This window comes from Pleurodeles waltl, chromosome 11 (assembly GCF_031143425.1).
Source record: "Pleurodeles waltl isolate 20211129_DDA chromosome 11, aPleWal1.hap1.20221129, whole genome shotgun sequence".
Taxonomy (NCBI): domain Eukaryota; kingdom Metazoa; phylum Chordata; class Amphibia; order Caudata; family Salamandridae; genus Pleurodeles; species Pleurodeles waltl.
Genome location: NC_090450.1, coordinates 1,003,597,300 through 1,003,621,633, shown reverse-complemented (window position 1 = coordinate 1,003,621,633; position 24,334 = coordinate 1,003,597,300).

Sequence of the window (24,334 nt, the reverse complement as noted above, 5' to 3'; positions counted from 1 at the left end):
TACTGAAGCTGTGTCCTAGGTGAGAGACACCATCAGAAATATACACCCCAGTGCTGAAGCTGTGTCCTGCGGTGAGAGACACTGTAACAAATATACACCCCAGTGCTGACGCTGTGTCCTGCGGTGAGAGACACCGTCACAAATACACACCCCAGTGCTGACGCTGTGTCCTGCGGTGAGAGACACCGTCACAAATATACATCCCAGCGCTGACGCTGTGTCCTGCGGGGAGAGACACCATCACAAATAGACACCCCAGTGCTAACGCTGTGTCCTGCTGTGAGACACCGTCACAAATAGACACCAGAGTGCTGAAGCTGTGTCCTGCGGCAAGAGACACCGTCACAAATATACATCACAGCGCTGATGCTGTGTCCTGCGGGGAGAGACACCGTCACAAGTAGACACCCCAGTGCTGAGGCTGTGTCCTGCTGTGAGACACCATCACAAATATACACCCCAGTGCTGAAGCTGTGTCCTATTGTTAGACACCGTCACAAATATACACCCCAGTGCTGAAGCTGTGTCCTGCGGTGAGAGACACCGTCACAAATATACACCCCAGCGCTGACGCTGTGTCCTGTGGTGAGAGACACCGTCACAAATATAAACCCCAGTGCTGAAGCTGTGTCCTGCTGTGAGAGACACCATCACAAATATACATCCCAGCGCTGACGCTGTGTCCTGCGGGGAGAGACACCGTCACAAATAGACACCCCAGTGCTGAGGCTGTGTCCTGCTGTGAGACACCGTCACAAATATACACCCCAGAACTGAAGCTGTGTCCTGCGGTGGGAGACACCGTCACAAATATACACCCCAGTGCTGAAGCTGTGTCCTGTGGGGAGAGACACCGTCAGAAATAGACACCCCAGTGCTGACGCTGTGTCCTGCTGTGAGAGACACCGTCACAAATATACATCCCAGCGCTGACGCTGTGTCCTGCGGGGAGAGACACCGTCACAAGTAGACAGCCCAGTGCTGAGGCTGTGTCCTGCTGTGAGACACCGTCACAAATATACACCCCAGAACTGAAGCTGTGTCCTGCGGTGGGAGACACCGTCACAAATATACACCCCAGTGCTGAAGCTGTGTCCTGTGGGGAGAGACACTGTCACAAATAGACACCCCAGTGCTGACGCTGTGTCCTGCTGTGAGACACCGTCACAAACATACACCCCAGTGCTGACGCTGTGTCCTGCGGCGAGAGACACCGTCACAAATATACATCCCAGCGCTGACGCTGTGTCCTGCGGGGAGAGACACCGTCACAAGTAGACAGCCCAGTGCTGAGGCTGTGTCCTGCTGTGAGACACCATCACAAATATACACCCCAGTGCTGACGCTGTATCCTGCGGCGAGAGACACCTTCACAAATATACACCCCAGCCCTGACGCTGTGTCCTGCGGTGAGAGACACCGTCACAAATATACATCCCAGCGCTGACGCTGTGTCCTGTGGGGAGAGACACCGTCACAAATAGACACCCCAGTGCTGACGCTGTGTCCTGCTGTGAGACACCGTCACAAACATACACCCCAGTGCTGACGCTGTGTCCTGCGGCGAGAGACACCGTCACAAATATACATCCCAGCGCTGACGCTGTGTCCTGCGGGGAGAGACACCGTCACAAGTAGACAGCCCAGTGCTGAGGCTGTGTCCTGCTGTGAGACACCATCACAAATATACACCCCAGTGCTGACGCTGTGTCCTGCGGCGAGAGACACCTTCACAAATATACACCCCAGCCCTGACGCTGTGTCCTGCGGTGAGAGACACCGTCACAATTATACACCCAGTGCTGATGCTGTGTCCTGCTGTGAGACACCATCACAAATATACACCCCAGTGCTGAAGCTGTGTCCTCTGGTGTGAGACACCGTCACAAATATACACCCCAGTGCTGAAGCTGTGTCCTGCGGTGAGAGACACCGTCACAAATATACACCCCAGTGCTGACGCTGTGTCCTGCGGTGAGAGACACCGTCACAAATATACACCCCAGTACTGAAGCTGTGTCCTGCGGTGAGAGACACCATCACAAATATACGCCGCAGTGCTGAAGCTGTGTCCTGAGGTGAGACGCCATCACAAATATACACCCCAGTGCTGAAGCTGTGTCCTGCGGTGAGAGACACTGTCACAAATATACACCGCCGTGCTGAAGCTGTGTCCTTCTGTGAGACACCGTCACAAATATATACCCCAGTGCTGAAGCTGTGTCCTGCGATGAGGGACACTGTCACAAATATACACCCCAGTGCTGAAGCTGTGTCCTGCGGTGAGAGACACCGTCACAAATATACACCCCAGTGCTGAAGCTGTGTCCTGCTGTGAGAGACACCGTCACAAATATACATCCCAGCGCTGACGCTGTGTCCTGCGGTGAGAGACACCGTCACATATATACACCCCAGTACTGAAGCTGTGTCCTGCTGTGAGACACCATCACAAATATACACCCCAGTGCTGAAGCTGTGTCCTGCGGCGAGAGACACAGTCACAAATATACATCCCAGTGCTGATGCTGTGTCCTGCGGGGAGAGACACCGTCACAAATAGACACCCCAGTGCTGACGCTGTGTCCTGCTGTGAGACACCGTCACAAATATACACCCCGTTGCTGAAGCTGTGTCCTGTTGTGAGAGACACCGTCACAAATATACACCCCAGTGCTGAAGCTGTGTCCTGCGGTGAGAGACACTGTCACAAATATACACCCCAGTGCTGAAGCTGTGTCCTGCGGTGAGATGCCATCACAAATATACACCCCAGTGCTGAAGCTGTGTCCTGCTGTGAGAGACACCGTCACAAATACACACCCCAGTGCTGACGCTGTGTCCTGTGGTTAGACACTGTCACAAATAGACACCCCAAGTACTGAAGCTGTGTCCTAGGTGAGAGACACCATCAGAAATATACACCCCAGTGCTGAAGCTGTGTCCTGCGGTGAGAGACACTGTCACAAATATACACCCCAGTGCTGACGCTGTGTCCTGCGGAGAGACACCGTCACAAATACACACCCCAGTGCTGACGCTGTGTCCTGCGGTGAGAGACACCGTCACAAATATACATCCCAGCGCTGACGCTGTGTCCTGCGGGGAGAGACACCGTCACAAATAGACACCCCAGTGCTGACGCTGTGTCCTGCTGTGAGACACCGTCACAAATATACACCCCAGTGCTGACGCTGTGTCCTGCGGCGAGAGACCGTCACAAATATACATCCCAGCGCTGACGCTGTGTCCTGCGGGGAGAGACACCGTCACAAATAGACACCCCATTGCTGAGGCTGTGTCCTGCTGTGAGACACCGTCACAAATATACACCCCAGTGCTGAGGCTGTGTCCTGCAGCGAGAGACACCGTCACAAATATACACCCCAGCACTGACGCTGTGTCCTGTGGTGAGAGACACGTCACAAATATACACCCCAGTGCTGACGCTGTGTCTCGCGGCGAGAGACACCGTCACAAATATACATCCCAGGGCTGACGCTGTGTCCTGCGGGGAGAGACACGGTCACAAATAGACACCCCAGTGCTGATGCTGTGTCCTGCTGTGAGACACCATCACAAATATACACCCCAGTGCTGAAGCTGTGTCCTCTGGTGTGAGACACCATCACAAATATACACCCTAGTGCTGAAGCTGTGTCCTATTGTTAGACACAATCACAAATATACACCCAAGTACTGAAGCTGTCCTGCGGTGAGACACCATCACAAATATACACCCCAGTGCTGAAGCTGTGTCCTGCGGTGAGAGACACTGTCACAAATATACACCCCAGTGCTGAAGCTGTGTCCTGCGGTGAGAGACACCATCACAAATAAACGCCGAAGTGCTGAAGCTGTGTCCTGCGGTGAGACGCCATCCAAATATACACCCCAGTGCTGAAGCTGTGTCCTGCGGTGAGAGACACCGTCACCAATATACGCCGCCGTGCTGAAGCTGTGTCCTGCTGTGAGAGACACCGTCACAAATATACACCCCAGTACTGAAGCTGTGTCCTGCGGTGAGAGACACCGTCACAAATATACACACCAGTGCTGACGCTGTGTCCTGCGGCGAGAGACACCGTCACAAATATACATCCTAGCGCTGACGCTGTGTCCTGCGGGGAGAGACACCGTGACAAATATACACCCCAGTGCTGACGCTGTGTCGTGCTGTGAGACACCGTCACAAATATACACCCCAGTGCTGACGCTGTGTCCTGCGGCGACAGACACCGTCACAAATATACATCCCAGCCCTGACGCTGTGTCCTGCGGGCAGAGACACCGTCACAAGTAGACACCCCAGTGCTGAGGCTGTGTCCTGCTGTGAGACACCATCACAAATATACACCCCAGTGCTGACGCTGTGTCCTGCGGCGAGAGACACCGTCACAAATATACACCCCAGCGCTGACGCTGTGTCCTGCGGTGAGAGACACCGTCACAAATATACACCCCAGTGCTGATGCTGTGTCCTGCTGTGAGACACCATCACAAATATACACCCCAGTGCTGAAGCTGTGTCCTCTGGTGTGAGACACCATCACAAATATACACCCTAGTGCTGAAGCCGTGTCCTATTGTTAGACACCGTCACAAATATACACCCCAGTGGTGAAGCTGTGTCCTGCGGTGAGAGACACTGTCACAAATATACACCCCAGTGCTGACGCTGTGCCCTGCGGTGAGAGACACCGTCACAAATATACACCCCAGTGCTGAAGCTGTGTCCTATCGTTAGACACCGTCACAAATAGACACCCCAGTGCTGACGATGTGTCCTGCTGTGAGACACCGTCACAAGTATACACGCCAGTGCTGACGCTGTGTCCTGCGGCGAGAGACACCGTCACAAATGTACATCACAGCGCTGACGCTGTGTCCTGCGGGGAGAGACACCGTCACAAATAGACACCCCATTGCTGAGGCTGTGTCCTGCTGTGAGACACCGTCACAAATATACACCCCAGTGCTGACGCTGTGTCCTGCGGCGAGAGACACCGTCACAAATATACACCCCAGCGCTGACGCTGTGTCCTGTGGTGAGAGACACCGTCACAAATATAAACCCCAGTGCTGAAGCTGTGTCCTGCTGTGAGAGACACCGTCACAAATATACATCCCAGCGCTGACGCTGTGTCCTGCGGGGAGAGACACCGTCACAAATAGACACCCCAGTGCTGAGGCTGTGTCCTGCTGTGAGACACCGTCACAAATATACACCCCAGAACTGAAGCTGTGTCCTGCGGTGGGAGACACCGTCACAAATATACACCCCAGTGCTGAAGCTGTGTCCTGTGGGGAGAGACACCGTCAGAAATAGACACCCCAGTGCTGACGCTCTGTCCTGCTGTGAGAGACACCGTCACAAATATACATCCCAGCGCTGACGCTGTGTCCTGCGGGGAGAGACACCGTCACAAGTAGACAGCCCAGTGCTGAGGCTGTGTCCTGCTGTGAGACACCGTCACAAATATACACCCCAGAACTGAAGCTGTGTCCTGCGGTGGGAGACACCGTCACAAATATACACCCCAGTGCTGAAGCTGTGTCCTGTGGGGAGAGACACCGTCACAAATAGACACCCCAGTGCTGACGCTGTGTCCTGCTGTGAGACACCGTCACAAACATACACCCCAGTGCTGACGCTGTGTCCTGCGGCGAGAGACACCGTCACAAATATACATCCCAGCGCTGACGCTGTGTCCTGCGGGGAGAGACACCGTCACAAGTAGACAGCCCAGTGCTGAGGCTGTGTCCTGCTGTGAGACACCATCACAAATATACACCCCAGTGTTGACGCTGTGTCCTGCGGCGAGAGACACCTTCACAAATATACACCTCAGCCCTGACGCTGTGTCCTGCGGTGAGAGACACCGTCACAAATATACATCACAGCGCTGACGCTGTGTCCTGTGGGGAGAGACACCGTCACAAATAGACACCCCAGTGCTGACGCTGTGTCCTGCTGTGAGACACCGTCACAAACATACACCCCAGTGCTGACGCTGTGTCCTGCGGCGAGAGACACCGTCACAAATATACATCCCAGCGCTGACGCTGTGTCCTGCGGGGAGAGACACCGTCACAAGTAGACAGCCCAGTGCTGAGGCTGTGTCCTGCTGTGAGACACCATCACAAATATACACCCCAGTGCTGACGCTGTGTACTGCGGCGAGAGACACCTTCACAAATATACACCCCAGCCCTGACGCTATGTCCTGCGGTGAGAGACACCGTCACAAATATACACCCAGTGCTGATGCTGTGTCCTGCTGTGAGACACCATCACAAATATACACCCCAGTGCTGAAGCTGTGTCCTCTGGTGTGAGACACCATCACAAATATACACCCCAGTGCTGAAGCTGTGTCCTATTGTTAGACACCGTCACAAATATACACCCCAGTGCTGAAGCTGTGTCCTGCGGTGAGAGACACCGTCACAAATATACACCCCAGTGCTGACGCTGTGTCCTGCGGTGAGAGACACTGTCACAAATATACACCCCAGTACTGAAGCTGTGTCCTGCGGTGAGAGACACCATCACAAATATACGCTGCAGTGCTGAAGCTGTGTCCTGAGGTGAGACGCCATCACAAATATACACCCCAGTGCTGAAGCTGTGTCCTGCGGTGAGAGACACTGTCACAAATATACACCGCCGTGCTGAAGCTGTGTCCTTCTGTGAGACACCGTCACAAATATATACCCCAGTGCTGAAGCTGTGTCCTGCGATGAGGGACACTGTCACAAATATACACCCCAGTGCTGAAGCTGTGTCCTGCGGTGAGAGACACCGTCACAAATATACACCCCAGTGCTGAAGCTGTGTCCTGCTGTGAGAGACACCGTCACAAATATACATCCCAGCGCTGACGCTGTGTCCTGCGGTGAGAGACACCGTCACATATATACACCCCAGTACTGAAGCTGTGTCCTGCTGTGAGACACCATCACAAATATACACACCAGTGCTGAAGCTGTGTCCTGCGGCGAGAGACACAGTCACAAATATACATCCCAGTGCTGATGCTGTGTCCTGCGGGGAGAGACACCGTCACAAATAGACACCCCAGTGCTGACGCTGTGTCCTGCTGTGAGACACCGTCACAAATATACACCCCGTTGCTGAAGCTGTGTCCTGTTGTGAGAGACACCGTCACAAATATACACCCCAGTGCTGAAGCTGTGTCCTGCGGTGAGAGACACTGTCACAAATATACACCCAGTGCTGAAGCTGTGTCCTGCTGTGAGACTCCATCACAAATATACACCCCAGTGCTGAAGCTGTGTCCTGCAGTGAGATGCCATCACAAATATACACCCCAGTGCTGAAGCTGTGTCCTGCTGTGAGAGACACCGTCACAAATACACACCCCAGTGCTGACGCTGTGTCCTGTGGTTAGACACTGTCACAAATAGACACCCCAGTACTGAAGCTGTGTCCTAGGTGAGAGACACCATCAGAAATATACACCCCAGTGCTGAAGCTGTGTCCTGCGGTGAGAGACACTGTCACAAATATACACCCCAGTGCTGACGCTGTGTCCTGCGGTGAGAGACACCGTCACAAATACACACCCCAGTGCTGACGCTGTGTCCTGCGGTGAGAGACACCGTCACAAATATACATCCCAGCGCTGACGCTGTGTCCTGCGGGGAGAGATACCGTCACAAATAGACACCCCAGTGCTGACGCTGTGTCCTGCTGTGAGACACCGTCACAAATATACACCCCAGTGCTGACGCTGTGTCCTGCGGCGAGAGACACCGTCACAAATATACATCCCAGCGCTGACGCTGTGTCCTGCGGGGAGAGACACCGTCACAAATAGACACCCCATTGCTGAGGCTGTGTCCTGCTGTGAGACACCGTCACAAATATACACCCCAGTGCTGAGGCTGTGTCCTGCAGCGAGAGACACCGTCACAAATAAACACCCCAGCGCTGACGCTGTGTCCTGTGGTGAGAGACACGTCACAAATATACACCCCAGTGCTGACGCTGTGTCTCGCGGCGAGAGACACCGTCACAAATATACATCCCACCGCTGACGCTGTGTCCTGCGGGGAGAGACACGGTCACAAATAAACGCCGAAGTGCTGAAGCTGTGTCCTGCGGTGAGACACCATCACAAATAGACACCCCAGTGCTGAAGCTGTCCTGCTGTGAGAGACACTGTCACAAATATACACCCCAGGGCTGACGCTGTGTCCTGCGGTGACAGACAACGCCACAAATATACACCCCAGTGCTGAAGCTGTGTCCTGCGGTGAGAGACACCGTCACAAATATACACCCCAGTACTGAAGCTGTCCTACTGTGAGAGACACCGTCACAAATATACACCGCAGTGCTGAGCTGTGTCCTGTGGTTAGACACTGTCACAAATATACACCCCAGTGCTGAAGCTGTGCCCTGCTGTGAGACACTGTCACAAATATAAACCCCAGAGCTGAAGCTGTGTCCTGCTGTGAGAGACACCGTCACAAATATACACCCCAGTGCTGAAGCTGTGTCCTGCTGTGAGACACTGTCACAAATATACACCCCAGCGCTGAAGCTGTGTCCTGCTGTGAGACACCGTCACAAATATAAGCCCCAGTGCTGATGCTGTGTCCTGTTGTGAGAGACACCGTCACAAATATACACCCCAGTGCTGAAGCTGTGCCCTGCTGTGAGAGACACCGTCACAAATATACACCCCAGTGCTGAAGCTGTGTCCTGCGGTGAGAGACACCGTCACAAATATACAGCCCAGTGCTGAAGCTGTGTCCTGCGGTGAGAGACGCCATCACAAATATACACCCCAGAGCTGATGCTGGGTCCTGCTGTGAGACACCGTCAAAAATATACATCCCAGTGCTGCAGCTGTGTCCTGCGGTGAGAGACACCGTCACAAATATACACCCCAGTGCTGAAGCTGTGTCCTGCGGTGAGAGACGCCATCACAAATATACACCCCAGTGCTGAAGTTGTGACCTGAGGTGAGAGACACCATCACAAATATACACACCAGTGCTGACGCTGTGTCCTGCGGCGAGAGACACCGTCACAAATATACACCCAGTGCTGAAGCTGTGTCCTGCGGTGAGAGACACCATCACAAATATACACCCAGTGCTGAAGCTGTGTCCTGCGGTGAGACGCCATCACAAATATACACCCCAGTGCTGAAGTTGTGCCCTGCTGTGAGAGACACCGTCACAAATATAAACCCCAGTGCTGACGCTGTGTCCTGTGGTTAGACACCGTCACAAATAGACACCCCAGTGCTGAGGCTGTGTCCTGCTGTGAGAGACACCGTCACAAATATACACACCAGTGCTGACGCTGTGTCCTGCGGGGAGAGACACCGTCACAAATAGACACCCCAGTGCTGATGCTGTGTCCTGCTGTGAGACACCATCACAAATATACACCCCAGTACTGAAGCTGTGTCCTGCGGTGAGAGACACAGTCACAAATATACACACTAGTGCGGACGCTGTGTTCTGCGGCAAGAGACACCGTCACAAATATACATCCCAGCCCTGACGCTGTGTCCTGCGGGGAGAGACACCGTCACAAGTAGACACCCCAGTGCTGAGGCTGTGTCCTGCTGTGAGACACCATCACAAATATACACCCCAGTGCTGACGCTGTGTCCTGCGGCGAGAGACACCGTAACAAATATACACCCCAGCGCTGACGCTGTGTCCTGCGGTGAGAGACACCGTCACAAATATACACCCCAGTGCTGATGCTGTGTCCTGCTGTGAGACACCATCACAAATATACACCCCAGTGCTGAAGCTGTGTCCTCTGGTGTGAGACACCATCACAAATATACACCCTAGTGCTGAAGCCGTGTCCTATTGTTAGACACCGTCACAAATATACACCCCATTGCTGAAGCTGTGTCCTGCGGTGAGAGACACTGTCACAAATATACACCCCAGTGCGGACGCTGTGCCCTGCGGTGAGAGACACTGTCACAAATATACACCCCAGTGCTGAAGCTGTGTCCTATTGTTAGACACCGTCACAAATAGACACCCTAGTGCTGACGCTGTGTCCTGCTGTGAGACACCGTCACAAGTATACACGCCAGTGCTGACGCTGTGTCCTGCGGCGAGAGACACCGTCACAAATGTACATCACAGCGCTGAAGCTGTGTCCTGCGGGGAGAGACACCGTCACAAATAGACACCCCATTGCTGAGGCTGTGTCCTGCTGTGAGACACCGTCACAAATATACACCCCAGTGCTGACGCTGTGTCCTGCGGCGAGAGACACCGTCACAAATATACACCCCAGCGCTGACGCTGTGTCCTGTGGTGAGAGACACCGTCACAAATATAAACCCCAGTGCTGAAGCTGTGTCCTGCTGTGAGAGACACCGTCACAAATATACATCCCAGCGCTGACGCTGTGTCCTGCGGGGAGAGACACCGTCACAAATAGACACCCCAGTGCTGAGGCTGTGTCCTGCTGTGAGACACCGTCACAAATATACACCCCAGAACTGAAGCTGTGTCCTGCGGTGAGAGACACCGTCACAAATATACACCCCAGTGCTGAAGCTGTGTCCTGCGGTGAGAGACACCGTCACATATACACCCCAGTACTGAAGCTGTGTCCTGCTGAGAGAGACACCGTCACAAATATACACCCCGTTGCTGAAGCTGTGTCCTGTTGAGAGAGACACCGTCACAAATATACACCCCAGTGCTGAAGCTGTGTCCTGCGGTGAGAGACACCGTCAGAAATATACACCCAGTGCTGAAGCTGTGTCCTGCTGTGAGACGCCATCACAAATATACACCCCAGTGCTGAAGATGTGTCCTGCGGTGAGACGCCATCACAAATATACACCCCAGTGCTGAAGTTGTGTCCTGCTGTGAGAGACACCGTCACAAATAGACACCCCAGTGCTGAAGTTGTGTCCTGCTGTGAGAGACACCGTCACAAATAGACACCCCAGTGCTGAGGCTGTGTCCTGCTGTGAGAGACACCGTCACAAATATACACCCCAGTACTGAAGCTGTGTCCTGCGGTGAGAGACACCGTCACAAATATACACAGCAGTGCTGACGCGGTGTCCTGCGGCGAGAGACACCGTCACAAATATACATCCCAGCGCTGACGCTGTGTCCTGCGGGGAGAGACACCGTCACAAATAGACACCCCAGTGCTGACGTAGTGTCCTGCTGTAAGACACTGTCACAAATATACACCCCAGTGCTGACGCTGTGTCCTGCGGCGAGAGACACCGTCACAAATATACATCCCAGCGCTGATGCTGTGTCCTGCGGGGAGAGACACCGTCACAAATAGACACCCCAGTGCTGACGCTGTGTCCTGCTGTGAGACACCGTCACAAGTATACACGCCAGTGCTGACGCTGTGTCCTGCGGCGAGAGACACCGTCACAAATGTACATCCCAGCGCTGACGCTGTGTCCTGCGGGGAGAGACACCGTCACAAATAGACACCCCATTGCTGAGGCTGTGTCCTGCTGTGAGACACCGTCACAAATATACACCCCAGTGCTGACGCTGTGTCCTGCGGTGAGAGACACCGTCACAAATATACACCCCAGCGCTGACGCTGTGTTCTGTGGTGAGAGACACCGTCACAAATATAAACCCCAGTGCTGAAGCTGTGTCCTGCTGTGAGAGACACCGTCACAAATATACATCCCAGCTCTGACGCTGTGTCCTGCGGGGAGAGACACCGTCCCAAATAGACACCCCAGTGCTGAGGCTGTGTCCTGCTGTGAGACACCGTCACAAATATACACCCCAGTACTGAAGCTGTGTCCTGCGGTGAGAGACACCATCACAAATATACACCCCAGTGCTGAAGCTGTGTCCTCTGGTGTGAGACACCATCACAAATATACACCCCAGTGCTGAAGCTGTGTCCTATTGTTAGACACCGTCACAAATATACACCCCAGTGCTGAAGCTGTGTCCTGCGGTGAGAGACACCGTCACAAATATACACCCCAGTGCTGACGCTGTGTCCTGCGGTGAGAGACACTGTCACAAATATACACCCCAGTACTGAAGCTGTGTCCTGCGGTGAGAGACACCATCACAAATATACACCCCAGTGCTGAAGCTGTGTCCTGCGGTGAGAGACACTGTCACAAATATACACCCCAGTGCTGACGCTGTGTCCTGCGGTGAGAGACACCATCACAAATATACACCCCAGTGCTGAAGCTGTGTCCTATTGTTAGACACCATCACAAATAAACGCCGAAGTGCTGAAGCTGTGTCCTGCGGTGAGACACCATCACAAACAGACACCCCAGTGCTGAAGCTGTCCTGCTGTGAGAGACACCGTCACAAATATACACCCCAGTGCTGACGCTGTGTCCTGCGGTGAGAGACAACGCCACAAATATACACCCCAGTGCTGAAGCTGTGTCCTGCGGTGAGAGACACTGTCACAAATATACACCCCAGTACTGAAGCTGTCCTGCTGTGAGAGACACCGTCACAAATATACACCGCAGTGCTGAGCTGTGTCCTGTGGTTAGACACTGTCACAAATATACACCCCAGTGCTGAAGCTGTGCCCTGCTGTGAGACACTGTCACAAATATAAACCCCAGAGCTGAAGCTGTGTCCTGCTGTGAGAGACACCGTCACAAATATACACCCCAGAGCTGAAGCTGTGTCCTGCTGTGAGACACCGTCACAAATATACACCCCAGCGCTGAAGCTGTGTCCTGCTGTGAGACACCGTCACAAATATAAGCCCCAGTGCTGATGCTGTGTCCTGTTGTGAGAGACACCGTCACAAATATACACCCCAGTGCTGAAGCTGTGCCCTGCTGTGAGACACTGTCACAAATATACACCCCAGAGCTGAAGCTGTGTCCTGCTGTGAGAGACACCGTCACAAATATACACCCCAGAGCTGAAGCTGTGTCCTGCTGTGAGAGACACCGTCACAAATATGCACCCCAGCGCTGAAGCTGTGTCCTGCTGTGAGACATCGTCACAAATATAAACCCCAGTGCTGATGCTGTGTCCTGTTGTGAGAGACACCGTCACAAATATACACCCCAGGTCTGAAGCTGTGTCCTGCGGCAAGAGACACCGTCACAAATATACACCCCAGTGCTGAAGCTGTGTCCTGCGGTGAGAGACACCGTCACAAATATACAGCCCAGTGCTGAAGCTGTGTCCTGCGGTGAGAGACGCCATCACAAATATACACCCCAGAGCTGATGCTGGGTCCTGCTGTGAGACACCGTCAAAAATATACACCCCAGTGCTGCAGCTGTGTCCTGCGGTGAGAGACACCGTCACAAATATACACCCCAGTGCTGAAGCTGTGTCCTGCGGTGAGAGACACCGTCACAAATATACACCCCAGTGCTGAAGCTGTGTCCTGCGGTGAGAGACGCCATCACAAATATACACCCCAGTGCTGAAGTTGTGACCTGAGGTGAGAGACGCCATCACAAATATACACACCAGTGCTGACGCTGTGTCCTGCGGCGAGAGACACCGTCACAAATATACACCCAGTGCTGAAGCTGTGTCCTGCGGTGAGAGACACCATCACAAATATACACCCAGTGCTGAAGCTGTGTCCTGCGGTGAGACGCCATCACAAATATACACCCCAGGGCTGAAGTTGTGCCCTGCTGTGAGAGACACCATCACAAATATAAACCCCAGTGCTGACGCTGCGTCCTGTGGTTAGACACCGTCACAAATAGACACCCCGGTGCTGAGGCTGTGTCCTGCTGTGAGAGACACCGTCACAAATATACACACCAGTGCTGACGCTGTGTCCTGCGGGGAGAGACACCGTCACAAATAGACACCCCAGTGCTGACGCTTTGTCCTGCTGTGAGGCACCATCACAAATATACACCCCAGTACTGAAGCTGTGTCCTGCGTTGAGAGACACCGTCACAAATATACACACCAATGCTGACGCTGTGTCCTGCGGCGAGAGACACCGTCAGAAATATACATCCTAGCGCTGACGCTGTGTCCTGCGGGGAGAGACACCGTGACAAATAGACACCCCAGTGCTGACGCTGTGTCCTGCTGTGAGACACCGTCACAAATATACACCCCAGTGCTGACGCTGTGTCCTGCGGCGAGAGACACTGTCACAAATATACATCCCAGCCCTGACGCTGTGTCCTGCGGGGAGAGACACCGTCACAAGTAGACACCCCAGTGCTGAGGCTGTGTCCTGCTGTGAGACACCATCACAAATATACACCCCAGTGCTGACGCTGTGTCCTGCGGCGAGAGACACCGTAACAAATATACACCCCAGCGCTGACGCTGTGTCCTGCGGTGAGAGACACCGTCACAAATATACATCCCAGTGCTGATGCTGTGTCCTGCTGTGAGACACCATCACAAATATACACCCCAGTGCTGAAGCTGTGTCCTCTGGTGTGAGACACCATCACAAATATACACCCTAGTGCTGAAGCCGTGTCCTATTGTTAGACACCGTCACAAATATACACCCCAGTGCTGAAGCTGTGTCCTGCGGTGAGAGACACTGTCACAAATATACACCCCAGTGCTGACGCTGTGCCCTGCGGTGAGAGACACCGTCACAAATATACACCCCAGTGCTGAAGCTGTGTCCTATTGTTAGACACCGTCACAAATAGACACCCCAGTGCTGACGCTGTGTCCTGCTGTGAGACACCGTCACAAGTATACACGCCAGTGCTGACGCTGTGTCCTGCGGCGAGACGCCATCACAAATATACACCCCAGTGCTGAAGTTGTGTCCTGCTGTGAGAGACACCGTCACAAATAGACACCCCAGTGCTGAGGCTGTGTCCTGCTGTGAGAGACACAGTCACAAATATACACCCCAGTACTGAAGCTGTGTCCTGCGGTGAGAGACACAGTCACAAATATACACCCCAGTGCTGACGCAGTGTCCTGCGGCGAGAGACACCGTCACAAATATACATCCCAGGTCTGAAGCTGTGTCCTGCGGCAAGAGACACCGTCACAAATATACACCCCAGTGCTGAAGCTGTGTCCTGCGGTGAGAGACACCGTCACAAATATACAGCCCAGTGCTGAAGCTGTGTCCTGCGGTGAGAGACGCCATCACAAATAGACACCCCAGTGCTGACGCTGTGTCCTGCTGTGAGACACCGTCACAAGTATACACACCAGTGCTGACGCTGTGTCCTGCGGCGAGAGACACCATCACAAATGTACATCACAGCGCTGACGCTGTGTCCTGCGGGGAGAGACACCGTCACAAATATACACCCCAGCGCTGACGCTGTGTCCTGTGGTGAGATACACCGTCACAAATATACACCCCAGTGCTGAAGCTGTGTCCTGCGGTGAGAGACACCGTCACAAATATACACCCCAGTGCTGAAGCTGTGTCCTGCGGTGAGAGACGCCATCACAAATATACACCCCAGTGCTGAAGTTGTGACCTGAGGTGAGAGACGCCATCACAAATATACACACCAGTGCTGACGCTGTGTCCTGCGGCGAGAGACACCGTCACAAATATACACCCAGTGCTGAAGCTGTGTCCTGCGGTGAGAGACACCATCACAAATATACACCCAGTGCTGAAGCTGTGTCCTGCGGTGAGACGCCATCACAAATATACACCCCAGGGCTGAAGTTGTGCCCTGCTGTGAGAGACACCATCACAAATATAAACCCCAGTGCTGACGCTGCGTCCTGTGGTTAGACAACGTCACAAATAGACACCCCGGTGCTGAGGCTGTGTCCTGCTGTGAGAGACACCGTCACAAATATACACACCAGTGCGGACGCTGTGTCCTGCGGGGAGAGACACCGTCACAAATAGACACCCCAGTGCTGACGCTTTGTCCTGCTGTGAGACACCATCACAAATATACACCCCAGTACTGAAGCTGTGTCCTGCGTTGAGAGACACCGTCACAAATATACACACCAGTGCTGACGCTGTGTCCTGCGGCGAGAGACACCGTCAGAAATATACATCCTAGCGCTGACGCTGTGTCCTGCGGGGAGAGACACCGTGACAAATAGACACCCCAGTGCTGACGCTGTGTCCTGCTGTGAGACACCGTCACAAATATACACCCCAGTGCTGACGCTGTGTCCTGCGGTGAGAGACACTGTCACAAATATACATCCCAGCCCTGACGCTGTGTCCTGCGGGGAGAGACACCGTCACAAGTAGACACCCCAGTGCTGAGGCTGTGTCCTGCTGTGAGACACCATCACAAATATACACCCCAGTGCTGACGCTGTGTCCTGCGGCGAGAGACACCGTAACAAATATACACCCCAGCGCTGACGCTGTGTCCTGCGGTGAGAGACACCGTCACAAATATACACCCCAGTGCTGATGCTGTGTCCTGCTGTGAGACACCATCACAAATATACACCCCAGTGCTGAAGCTGTCCCCTCTGGTGTGAGACACCATCACAAATATACACCCTAGTGCTGAAGCCGTGTCCTATTGTTAGACACCGTCACAAATATACACCCCAGTGCTGAAGCTGTGTCCTGCGATGAGAGACACTGTCACAAATATACACCCCAGTGCTGACGCTGTGCCCTGCGGTGAGAGACACCGTCACAAATATACATCCCAGCGCTGACGCTGTGTCCTGCGGGGAGAGACACCGTCACAAATAGACACCCCATTGCTGAGGCTGTGTCCTGCTGTGAGACACCGTCACAAATATACACCCCAGTGCTGAGGCTGTGTCCTGCAGCGAGAGACACCGTCACAAATAAACACCCCAGCGCTGACGCTGTGTCCTGTGGTGAGAGACACGTCACAAATATACACCCCAGTGCTGACGCTGTGTCTCGCGGCGAGAGACACCGTCACAAATATACATCCCACCGCTGACGCTGTGTCCTGCGGGGAGAGACACGGTCACAAATAAACGCCGAAGTGCTGAAGCTGTGTCCTGCGGTGAGACACCATCACAAATAGACACCCCAGTGCTGAAGCTGTCCTGCTGTGAGAGACACTGTCACAAATATACACCCCAGGGCTGACGCTGTGTCCTGCGGTGACAGACAACGCCACAAATATACACCCCAGTGCTGAAGCTGTGTCCTGCGGTGAGAGACACCGTCACAAATATACACCCCAGTACTGAAGCTGTCCTACTGTGAGAGACACCGTCACAAATATACACCGCAGTGCTGAGCTGTGTCCTGTGGTTAGACACTGTCACAAATATACACCCCAGTGCTGAAGCTGTGCCCTGCTGTGAGACACTGTCACAAATATAAACCCCAGAGCTGAAGCTGTGTCCTGCTGTGAGAGACACCGTCACAAATATACACCCCAGTGCTGAAGCTGTGTCCTGCTGTGAGACACTGTCACAAATATACACCCCAGCGCTGAAGCTGTGTCCTGCTGTGAGACACCGTCACAAATATAAGCCCCAGTGCTGATGCTGTGTCCTGTTGTGAGAGACACCGTCACAAATATACACCCCAGTGCTGAAGCTGTGCCCTGCTGTGAGAGACACCGTCACAAATATACACCCCAGTGCTGAAGCTGTGTCCTGCGGTGAGAGACACCGTCACAAATATACAGCCCAGTGCTGAAGCTGTGTCCTGCGGTGAGAGACGCCATCACAAATATACACCCCAGAGCTGATGCTGGGTCCTGCTGTGAGACACCGTCAAAAATATACATCCCAGTGCTGCAGCTGTGTCCTGCGGTGAGAGACACCGTCACAAATATACACCCCAGTGCTGAAGCTGTGTCCTGCGGTGAGAGACGCCATCACAAATATACACCCCAGTGCTGAAGTTGTGACCTGAGGTGAGAGACACCATCACAAATATACACACCAGTGCTGACGCTGTGTCCTGCGGCGAGAGACACCGTCACAAATATACACCCAGTGCTGAAGCTGTGTCCTGCGGTGAGAGACACCATCACAAATATACACCCAGTGCTGAAGCTGTGTCCTGCGGTGAGACGCCATCACAAATATACACCCCAGTGCTGAAGTTGTGCCCTGCTGTGAGAGACACCGTCACAAATATAAACCCCAGTGCTGACGCTGTGTCCTGTGGTTAGACACCGTCACAAATAGACACCCCAGTGCTGAGGCTGTGTCCTGCTGTGAGAGACACCGTCACAAATATACACACCAGTGCTGACGCTGTGTCCTGCGGGGAGAGACACCGTCACAAATAGACACCCCAGTGCTGATGCTGTGTCCTGCTGTGAGACACCATCACAAATATACACCCCAGTACTGAAGCTGTGTCCTGCGGTGAGAGACACAGTCACAAATATACACACTAGTGCGGACGCTGTGTTCTGCGGCAAGAGACACCGTCACAAATATACATCCCAGCCCTGACGCTGTGTCCTGCGGGGAGAGACACCGTCACAAGTAGACACCCCAGTGCTGAGGCTGTGTCCTGCTGTGAGACACCATCACAAATATACACCCCAGTGCTGACGCTGTGTCCTGCGGCGAGAGACACCGTAACAAATATACACCCCAGCGCTGACGCTGTGTCCTGCGGTGAGAGACACCGTCACAAATATACACCCCAGTGCTGATGCTGTGTCCTGCTGTGAGACACCATCACAAATATACACCCCAGTGCTGAAGCTGTGTCCTCTGGTGTGAGACACCATCACAAATATACACCCTAGTGCTGAAGCCGTGTCCTATTGTTAGACACCGTCACAAATATACACCCCATTGCTGAAGCTGTGTCCTGCGGTGAGAGACACTGTCACAAATATACACCCCAGTGCGGACGCTGTGCCCTGCGGTGAGAGACACTGTCACAAATATACACCCCAGTGCTGAAGCTGTGTCCTATTGTTAGACACCGTCACAAATAGACACCCTAGTGCTGACGCTGTGTCCTGCTGTGAGACACCGTCACAAGTATACACGCCAGTGCTGACGCTGTGTCCTGCGGCGAGAGACACCGTCACAAATGTACATCACAGCGCTGAAGCTGTGTCCTGCGGGGAGAGACACCGTCACAAATAGACACCCCATTGCTGAGGCTGTGTCCTGCTGTGAGACACCGTCACAAATATACACCCCAGTGCTGACGCTGTGTCCTGCGGCGAGAGACACCGTCACAAATATACACCCCAGCGCTGACGCTGTGTCCTGTGGTGAGAGACACCGTCACAAATATAAACCCCAGTGCTGAAGCTGTGTCCTGCTGTGAGAGACACCGTCACAAATATACATCCCAGCGCTGACGCTGTGTCCTGCGGGGAGAGACACCGTCACAAATAGACACCCCAGTGCTGAGGCTGTGTCCTGCTGTGAGACACCGTCACAAATATACACCCCAGAACTGAAGCTGTGTCCTGCGGTGAGAGACACCGTCACAAATATACACCCCAGTGCTGAAGCTGTGTCCTGCGGTGAGAGACACCGTCACATATACACCCCAGTACTGAAGCTGTGTCCTGCTGAGAGAGACACCGTCACAAATATACACCCCGTTGCTGAAGCTGTGTCCTGTTGAGAGAGACACCGTCACAAATATACACCCCAGTGCTGAAGCTGTGTCCTGCGGTGAGAGACACCGTCAGAAATATACACCCAGTGCTGAAGCTGTGTCCTGCTGTGAGACGCCATCACAAATATACACCCCAGTGCTGAAGATGTGTCCTGCGGTGAGACGCCATCACAAATATACACCCCAGTGCTGAAGTTGTGTCCTGCTGTGAGAGACACCGTCACAAATAGACACCCCAGTGCTGAAGTTGTGTCCTGCTGTGAGAGACACCGTCACAAATAGACACCCCAGTGCTGAGGCTGTGTCCTGCTGTGAGAGACACCGTCACAAATATACACCCCAGTACTGAAGCTGTGTCCTGCGGTGAGAGACACCGTCACAAATATACACAGCAGTGCTGACGCGGTGTCCTGCGGCGAGAGACACCGTCACAAATATACATCCCAGCGCTGACGCTGTGTCCTGCGGGGAGAGACACCGTCACAAATAGACACCCCAGTGCTGACGTAGTGTCCTGCTGTAAGACACTGTCACAAATATACACCCCAGTGCTGACGCTGTGTCCTGCGGCGAGAGACACCGTCACAAATATACATCCCAGCGCTGATGCTGTGTCCTGCGGGGAGAGACACCGTCACAAATAGACACCCCAGTGCTGACGCTGTGTCCTGCTGTGAGACACCGTCACAAGTATACACGCCAGTGCTGACGCTGTGTCCTGCGGCGAGAGACACCGTCACAAATGTACATCCCAGCGCTGACGCTGTGTCCTGCGGGGAGAGACACCGTCACAAATAGACACCCCATTGCTGAGGCTGTGTCCTGCTGTGAGACACCGTCACAAATATACACCCCAGTGCTGACGCTGTGTCCTGCGGTGAGAGACACCGTCACAAATATACACCCCAGCGCTGACGCTGTGTTCTGTGGTGAGAGACACCGTCACAAATATAAACCCCAGTGCTGAAGCTGTGTCCTGCTGTGAGAGACACCGTCACAAATATACATCCCAGCTCTGACGCTGTGTCCTGCGGGGAGAGACACCGTCCCAAATAGACACCCCAGTGCTGAGGCTGTGTCCTGCTGTGAGACACCGTCACAAATATACACCCCAGTACTGAAGCTGTGTCCTGCGGTGAGAGACACCATCACAAATATACACCCCAGTGCTGAAGCTGTGTCCTCTGGTGTGAGACACCATCACAAATATACACCCCAGTGCTGAAGCTGTGTCCTATTGTTAGACACCGTCACAAATATACACCCCAGTGCTGAAGCTGTGTCCTGCGGTGAGAGACACCGTCACAAATATACACCCCAGTGCTGACGCTGTGTCCTGCGGTGAGAGACACTGTCACAAATATACACCCCAGTACTGAAGCTGTGTCCTGCGGTGAGAGACACCATCACAAATATACACCCCAGTGCTGAAGCTGTGTCCTGCGGTGAGAGACACTGTCACAAATATACACCCCAGTGCTGACGCTGTGTCCTGCGGTGAGAGACACCATCACAAATATACACCCCAGTGCTGAAGCTGTGTCCTATTGTTAGACACCATCACAAATAAACGCCGAAGTGCTGAAGCTGTGTCCTGCGGTGAGACACCATCACAAACAGACACCCCAGTGCTGAAGCTGTCCTGCTGTGAGAGACACCGTCACAAATATACACCCCAGTGCTGACGCTGTGTCCTGCGGTGAGAGACAACGCCACAAATATACACCCCAGTGCTGAAGCTGTGTCCTGCGGTGAGAGACACTGTCACAAATATACACCCCAGTACTGAAGCTGTCCTGCTGTGAGAGACACCGTCACAAATATACACCGCAGTGCTGAGCTGTGTCCTGTGGTTAGACACTGTCACAAATATACACCCCAGTGCTGAAGCTGTGCCCTGCTGTGAGACACTGTCACAAATATAAACCCCAGAGCTGAAGCTGTGTCCTGCTGTGAGAGACACCGTCACAAATATACACCCCAGAGCTGAAGCTGTGTCCTGCTGTGAGACACCGTCACAAATATACACCCCAGCGCTGAAGCTGTGTCCTGCTGTGAGACACCGTCACAAATATAAGCCCCAGTGCTGATGCTGTGTCCTGTTGTGAGAGACACCGTCACAAATATACACCCCAGTGCTGAAGCTGTGCCCTGCTGTGAGACACTGTCACAAATATACACCCCAGAGCTGAAGCTGTGTCCTGCTGTGAGAGACACCGTCACAAATATACACCCCAGAGCTGAAGCTGTGTCCTGCTGTGAGAGACACCGTCACAAATATGCACCCCAGCGCTGAAGCTGTGTCCTGCTGTGAGACATCGTCACAAATATAAACCCCAGTGCTGATGCTGTGTCCTGTTGTGAGAGACACCGTCACAAATATACACCCCAGGTCTGAAGCTGTGTCCTGCGGCAAGAGACACCGTCACAAATATACACCCCAGTGCTGAAGCTGTGTCCTGCGGTGAGAGACACCGTCACAAATATACAGCCCAGTGCTGAAGCTGTGTCCTGCGGTGAGAGACGCCATCACAAATATACACCCCAGAGCTGATGCTGGGTCCTGCTGTGAGACACCGTCAAAAATATACACCCCAGTGCTGCAGCTGTGTCCTGCGGTGAGAGACACCGTCACAAATATACACCCCAGTGCTGAAGCTGTGTCCTGCGGTGAGAGACACCGTCACAAATATACACCCCAGTGCTGAAGCTGTGTCCTGCGGTGAGAGACGCCATCACAAATATACACCCCAGTGCTGAAGTTGTGACCTGAGGTGAGAGACGCCATCACAAATATACACACCAGTGCTGACGCTGTGTCCTGCGGCGAGAGACACCGTCACAAATATACACCCAGTGCTGAAGCTGTGTCCTGCGGTGAGAGACACCATCACAAATATACACCCAGTGCTGAAGCTGTGTCCTGCGGTGAGACGCCATCACAAATATACACCCCAGGGCTGAAGTTGTGCCCTGCTGTGAGAGACACCATCACAAATATAAACCCCAGTGCTGACGCTGCGTCCTGTGGTTAGACACCGTCACAAATAGACACCCCGGTGCTGAGGCTGTGTCCTGCTGTGAGAGACACCGTCACAAATATACACACCAGTGCTGACGCTGTGTCCTGCGGGGAGAGACACCGTCACAAATAGACACCCCAGTGCTGACGCTTTGTCCTGCTGTGAGGCACCATCACAAATATACACCCCAGTACTGAAGCTGTGTCCTGCGTTGAGAGACACCGTCACAAATATACACACCAATGCTGACGCTGTGTCCTGCGGCGAGAGACACCGTCAGAAATATACATCCTAGCGCTGACGCTGTGTCCTGCGGGGAGAGACACCGTGACAAATAGACACCCCAGTGCTGACGCTGTGTCCTGCTGTGAGACACCGTCACAAATATACACCCCAGTGCTGACGCTGTGTCCTGCGGCGAGAGACACTGTCACAAATATACATCCCAGCCCTGACGCTGTGTCCTGCGGGGAGAGACACCGTCACAAGTAGACACCCCAGTGCTGAGGCTGTGTCCTGCTGTGAGACACCATCACAAATATACACCCCAGTGCTGACGCTGTGTCCTGCGGCGAGAGACACCGTAACAAATATACACCCCAGCGCTGACGCTGTGTCCTGCGGTGAGAGACACCGTCACAAATATACATCCCAGTGCTGATGCTGTGTCCTGCTGTGAGACACCATCACAAATATACACCCCAGTGCTGAAGCTGTGTCCTCTGGTGTGAGACACCATCACAAATATACACCCTAGTGCTGAAGCCGTGTCCTATTGTTAGACACCGTCACAAATATACACCCCAGTGCTGAAGCTGTGTCCTGCGGTGAGAGACACTGTCACAAATATACACCCCAGTGCTGACGCTGTGCCCTGCGGTGAGAGACACCGTCACAAATATACACCCCAGTGCTGAAGCTGTGTCCTATTGTTAGACACCGTCACAAATAGACACCCCAGTGCTGACGCTGTGTCCTGCTGTGAGACACCGTCACAAGTATACACGCCAGTGCTGACGCTGTGTCCTGCGGCGAGACGCCATCACAAATATACACCCCAGTGCTGAAGTTGTGTCCTGCTGTGAGAGACACCGTCACAAATAGACACCCCAGTGCTGAGGCTGTGTCCTGCTGTGAGAGACACAGTCACAAATATGCACCCCAGTACTGAAGCTGTGTCCTGCGGTGAGAGACACAGTCACAAATATACACCCCAGTGCTGACGCAGTGTCCTGCGGCGAGAGACACCGTCACAAATATACATCCCAGGTCTGAAGCTGTGTCCTGCGGCAAGAGACACCGTCACAAATATACACCCCAGTGCTGAAGCTGTGTCCTGCGGTGAGAGACACCGTCACAAATATACAGCCCAGTGCTGAAGCTGTGTCCTGCGGTGAGAGACGCCATCACAAATAGACACCCCAGTGCTGACGCTGTGTCCTGCTGTGAGACACCGTCACAAGTATACACACCAGTGCTGACGCTGTGTCCTGCGGCGAGAGACACCATCACAAATGTACATCACAGCGCTGACGCTGTGTCCTGCGGGGAGAGACACCGTCACAAATATACACCCCAGCGCTGACGCTGTGTCCTGTGGTGAGATACACCGTCACAAATATACACCCCAGTGCTGAAGCTGTGTCCTGCGGTGAGAGACACCGTCACAAATATACACCCCAGTGCTGAAGCTGTGTCCTGCGGTGAGAGACGCCATCACAAATATACACCCCAGTGCTGAAGTTGTGACCTGAGGTGAGAGACGCCATCACAAATATACACACCAGTGCTGACGCTGTGTCCT